The sequence below is a fragment of the Mauremys reevesii genome, linkage group 7 (assembly GCF_016161935.1).
Source record: "Mauremys reevesii isolate NIE-2019 linkage group 7, ASM1616193v1, whole genome shotgun sequence".
Classification (NCBI taxonomy): Eukaryota; Metazoa; Chordata; order Testudines; family Geoemydidae; genus Mauremys; species Mauremys reevesii.
This window is the reverse complement of record NC_052629.1, coordinates 73,463,539-73,469,937: the sequence shown is the minus strand read 5'-3', so window position 1 is coordinate 73,469,937 and position 6,399 is coordinate 73,463,539.

The following is a 6,399-nucleotide window of genomic DNA, read 5'->3' as shown; positions in this document are numbered from 1 at the left end:
ATGGTACTCCTGATATGTCTGTAAGGGCAGTGAGCCAAGTCTGGTGCTCAAGATCACTTTAAATGGCCATCAGCTGGTCATTCAGGAAATCCTGAATTTCCAAACATACTAGATTTTACTGCAATGCCTTCCCAGCCTCAGTGATATTTAATACCATCTCTGTCAATAACTTCTGGGTCATAGGACTAATGGTGAAAATGACATGTAACTTACCAACTTCAGCCTGTACTTAAGATAGCTGAACTTTAAAAATAAGGCTATTGGCCTTTTCTAGTCGGCCCAATTTCTTATGTTCTTTGCCTTTAAGAATATTTTAAATGGCTGCTACACTATTGGCCCAGCCCACAGGGATCTGCCCAATTTCCTCTTTTTTCAGAGGAAATAACCCAGGTTTTTTGTTGTGCTAATCTAATGGCAGCCCTTTGTGAGCAATCTGGGTATATAAAAGTGATTTAAAAACTGGATAAAGGCAATGTTATTTAAAATTCAATTAGGGAGGGCAATACATACTAAAGGATTTATCCAAAACACAGGGCGCAGCCTGTAGAATAAACCCCAAAATTTAATTAATACCACATTTTCAAGCATGGATTCCACAAGTTTTTTCCTGCCATTGTATAATTTCTTGGGTTTCTTTACCAGGGTCAGTTTTTAATGTCCTTTCTGGTCAGGAATTTCTGGACTTTGGCAATGTCAGTGAAATGAGTGTTTTTCTTCCTTTTCTGAAACAGTTGTAGTTTAGCATTTTACAGGGGAGGGATTACGAGTACATCACCCTGTAATGGTTTTGCTTTTTTTAGAAGAATTCAAAGGCACAGTAGATTTGTCAGTGGACAAGGGAGAGGTTTAACCAGCACGTCACCTTGTCCTTTTTCCCTGCTGTCCAGAAGCACAATAAAACTAGAAAAAGGAATAGGCTAATCATCAGTAGGAGAATTCTTCTGAGGTGGAGGGGTCTTTTTACAATGAGAATCCTGGGTCCAGGCAGTCAGTCTTTGGCACTTCACAGCGGTGTCGGTAGTCAGCAGGACTCAATAAGGGCCTTTCCAGCATGGAGCCAAAGCAGTTTTTCGCTGGTGGACCTTTACATTGATCCAGTTTTCTGGTTCCAAGGAGTAGCAGGGCTGCTAGGGTCTTCGGATAGTGCTTCTTTACCTGTGAGAAAAGAAACCTAACACATTGCATTAGTGTCTTTGCAGATTTTACAGCTGCTTGGGTATATTCAAGCCCCCCTTTTCTTGGTTGTTAGCCAAGTTTTAGCTGTAAGCAGTGTCCTTGAACGGAGTCAGCGCCTTATTCTTAGACTGAGCATGTTAACTATTTTTTTCTTAGTTAACTTGTTCTTTTTTCTTTTTTCCTTTTTGGCTTTTTTTTTTTAACCTACAAAGGAAACTTTTACTTATACACCTTTTGTTAACAATGAACACATACACATTGCCATTATACAGTACATTAATTTTATTAGTTAATGTATGCCACATATACCCTTTTACTAAATTAACCTTATTACAGAGCTTTGGAACAACAAGCCAGGACAAGCACACCCACTTTGAGGAGTTTATTTAATACAACCTCTAGTTCAATAGCCTCCCACCATTCCCAGCCCTTTGGCTAGAAATTTAAGATAGCCAGAAGGATCCCATGTACAATATGGGGAGTGGGTTAACTTTTCATGGCCTTGCTTTTAAAGGCTGTTAGTATGCAAATTTTAATAACAATTTTCAATTAAAAGATTTGGCCAATAAAGTTTCTCTTAAGGAAATGTACTAGACTTTAGTATATCACATTTTCCTGACGTATTTAAACACTTTGTATTCTAAGTTGAACAAAACAAATATTTGCATTTTAATCCAACCCTTTCACTTGATTTTAAACCAGACCATCCCATGAAAATATTAAATACAACAATTCTGGTCATGAGACAAACACCACAAGACAGAACATAGAACACAAAACATAATTTTTACTGTGCCAGTAAATCACGGTACGTTGAATGCTGTTTAGCTGGCATTAGTTTTCTCTGATTATTTGAAAGACAAAAACAGAGGTCTACCCCTTCTGGGCAGTTAATCATTGCTTAAAATATACAAATACCCTTGTTGATTTCAGGCAAAACAGGGGAATTACCCCATATTTTCTTGTATGTGTTTTACAGACAACCCAGGTTTTAGTGGCTTCTACCTTATCAGTTAGATAACTTGCATTAACACAGATGATTTCTGGCTTGCTTTTAAACACTGAAAGAAAACATCACCACTTATAGTGCCTTAGAGCCTAATAAAATTTCAATTACATAGCACTATATACATTCTCTAGATAATTTAACTAAATGGTTCATAGCCAAATGATTGCAATCTAATAATTTCTTTGCCTGAATTTATTTACATACATTTTAAAGACACCAAGAACTTTTTTTTTAGCATTTTTACAAAGTTCCATTGCTGTTCCCTCCAGCAACTACAGAGTTAACTTTGCACTCTGCCTTAAATCACTTACTTGTTCCAGCCTGTTCTCCAATCTCTCTGTCTGTTGCCGGCCGGCCTGGGCCCAATCCTGCTTTTCTCGCTGAATCGTCCCTTCCATGGGTACCAACTTATTCTACTACCAGTTTAGCTAGGAGCGTGGGCTTTTCAACTAGCCCCCACCCTTCTGGTCTTTTTTCTAAAACATTTTTACTTACAAGACTATCCGAGTCCTCCCTTTTCTCCAACCACTTTATTGCCCAGTACTGCTACAACTGGGGGTAGATCCACCTGCCACCCTTCCCGGTCAACCAGGGTGGAAAGAGGAATGCTAAACCCCTCTCCAGTTCTCAGACTTACTGCAGCTGAGAGTGGGCACACCTTTAATCATACAATCCTCAACATATAACACCAACAGTACCAAACAAAGCAAACATAAAATAACAAGGGTAAAACAGATAGATGGTGTAAATTCTGCAGGGCTCCCCCATTCTCTATTGCTCATCAAACTGTGACAAACTTCTGTTACCAATCAATCCCTCATGTCAGGTGATCAGGCTGACACTGCAGGACGTTGGGGGAAGATAAAACACACCATATAACCAAATTTTAAAGCTTTATTAAAAATAATAAAACAACAATGGAAAGTGTTGGGAACGCTCCCACATCACTCAGGAAAAATATGAATGCCCCAAGCCTTAAGCCACTTTAATACTCACGCATATCCAGACTGTTCACGTCTGTATATAACATTCAGAAAAGGGGAATAACCGGACGGGAGATTATTCTGTATACAGCTTGTCCAGAATTTCCAACATGCTTCCACTCTTGGGAGGGCTGTTCTTTTACACCCTGGAATCTCCTGTCATGTCTCTTTCAGAGATTCCAGTTCAGATTCCAGCCTGTGGCTTCTCCAGTTTTACCAAACCAAGCTGAATTTCAAATTAACCCGTTCCTAGACAAATTGCTTACACTGTCTCAGAGGCTTTTCTTTGGTGATTAAAAGCTCCTCTGAGATGTATGATCTTATCTAGATTGAAGGTACCTTCTAATGGGCATTGTTTAGATGTAAAGATTCCAATTCTCTAAATACCTGCAGGTTTTAGGACCATAATGTACATACATGTAACATGCCGGGGTACCCTTAGGGGGTGAGGTGGAATGTTTAGACTGTCCCTCCCCCATTTTCCACTTACACACACACAGAGGGTGCCCTGTCCGCGCTAGCGGCACATAAACTAAGGATCTCTCCCTACAGGGCGCTCACACAGGAGAGACTAACGAGGATGACCACGACTCTCCTACACCTCCCTTCAGCAAAGAGTGTCGGCTAGTCTCTGGGAGACGGCGCCGCTTACTCTGATTACGTCCAGTGAGATGATCAGACTGTCAGTAGCCCACACAGAAAGGAGAGGGGAGGGAAGATGGGTTCACACGCTCCTAGACCCAGGTAGCTTCCTCGCCGGACGATGCCAGGCCGAGTCAGCCCACCATGGGTCGGATCTCCTAAAGATCCACTAGTTACCGGGCTTGCGTTAGAGTAGTCCTAATCACGAGCTTTCGCTTCACAGGGTACACTGGGCGTCTTCCGGTAACAGTCACTCACACTGGTATATACACACACACACACCAAGACCATTATTTCCTATTACCACGATGCATCTTATCTTGCTGCACAGTCAATAAGTTCGGATGGCATGAGCCCAACAGAGACAGACGTCCCCACGGACAGTTCTCCTCCCAGTGCAGCTCTGGGGCATATGATGGGAGATTTTTACAAGAGCTCTCCATACAAACAGCTTCAGAAGCTACCTGTTCGCTGACAAAACAGGAGTAATTGAAGGATCGTGTTATAATTAAGTGATTCTTCCAGTGGCCACCTTTCCTGGCTCTCTAGCTGATATTGAGGCCAGTCAACTGTACAGAACCTTTTCAGTTTGCTTTTAGTCAATGGATCTGATTCAAACACTCTCCAATTCGTCAGAATGCATTCTAAGGGTGTACACCGTGCCCTGCCTGTACTCTGTTCCTGCCCCATACCATGGGCTTGCCCTTGACCCACAATAGGACGCTCTCTCGTCTAGTGGGAATTACAACGGCTGGGCGTCCCCAGCCTCAGGCAAAAGTCCACACCACTGGACTGTTCCTACCTTATCCACGGGACCGATTCCTCACCGTCGCCCACAACAGCTTCTCCACTACTCGAGCGCGTTGCACCGTTGTGTCTTCCAAGGTCGGCCTGACGCTTCTCTGCCGAGGCCCCCGGTAAAGGCACTGGTGTGCGCTGGGCGTCGGCTGTGACCATCGTCCGCCGCCATTGGAGGAATCCGGGCAAGGCACAATTTTGCCTCGAGCCCACCCAGGGACGCCAAAACTGTTGCCGGCACAGAGGCCCGAGGACAGCAACAGCGGTTCGTTGCCCGGTGTGCTTCACTCCAATAAACACACCAAGGTGGAGAAGCAGACAAAGTTTATTTGAGCCCAAATAAGGTGCAAGGGAGACATAGCAATCTCAAATCCTGCTGCACAGATACAAGCCATTTTTCTCTTCTTATACATGATTTCAGCTAAGCATTTCCCATTACCCCCCACACTCCTCCCCCTTACCCCTCCTTCTTCCCCCTCCCGTCTATTCCCATGTAGCAAATACACTTTGCAATAGCAATTACATTAAGCAGTTAAGTCATACTTGGCAGTAAACAAATCATCTCGTTAGTGATTTTCTCTTGACCGGTTATTTTGTTTTCCTCCCTTTGATTCGTTATCCTGCCTTCCCTTCCTCCTCTTCAGCCAGGTGCAAGCAGGCCTTATAATTGCCTCCTGGTATCAGTGTTGCACTGATAACTAGCTGAGGTCAATTAAAGTTTAGCTTGGGGCCCTCTAGGCATGCGTAAAATAACTTTGGTTCATTCAGGCCTAATACAGATGCCTGATGCCACCAACACCAGGGAGGAATCACCCGAGAAGGACAGGCCAGTAGCAGTATCACCGCTGCCCAGAGCTGCATGGGGCTGTGAGTATTGAGACTCCATCTTGGCCATGAAGGCGCTAAAGTTACACATAGATTAACATAATTTGTTGGGCAAGAGTTTTTTGTAGAATGAAATCATGCTTCATCAACCTACCAGAGTTTTGAGGGGGTTAACAAGCATGGACAAGGGGGATCCAGTGGATATAGTGTACTTAGATTTTCAGAAAGCCTTTGACAAGGTCCCTTACCAAAGGCTCTTAAGCAAAGTAAGCTGTCATGGGATAACAGATGACAGAACAAGGAATAATGATGTCAAGTTGCAGTGAGGTAGGGTTAGGTTGGATAAAGATGGTGCCCTTAGCCTCTGTTTGCCAGAAGTTGGGAATGGGCGACAGGGGATAGATCACTTGATGATTACCTATTCATTCCCTCTGGGGCACTTGGCATTGGCTACTGTCGGAAGACAGGATACTGGGCTAGATGGACCTTTGATCTTATCCAGTATGGACATTCTTATTCTGGCCCCAGCAGGCAGTGGTGGTGTGGAAGGGGTTAATGGAGTGATGCCCCCAGGTGGCAGTTGGGGGATGTTGTTGCAGAATGGATTAATGGGGCAGCGGTCCTAGCGGGCAGTGTGGGGGCAGTGCTAAAGGGGTCAATGGGGCAGAGGCCCTGGTGGGCAGTGAGGGGAAATGATGGCTCGGAAGTGGTTAATGGGGCCGAGGCCTCAGCAGGCAGTGGAGTTGGTGGTGGTGTGGAAGGGGTTAATGGGATGGTAGCCCTGGCAGGCAGTGGTGTTGATGGTATGGAGGGGGGTAATGGGACTGAGGACCCGGGAGACAGTGGGGATGATGGGGTAGAAGGGGTTAATAGGGCGGTGCGGAAAAGATTAATGGGCAGTGACCCTGACAGGCAGTGGAGGTGGTGGTGTGGAAGGGGTTGACGGGGCGGAGGACCCGGCAGGCG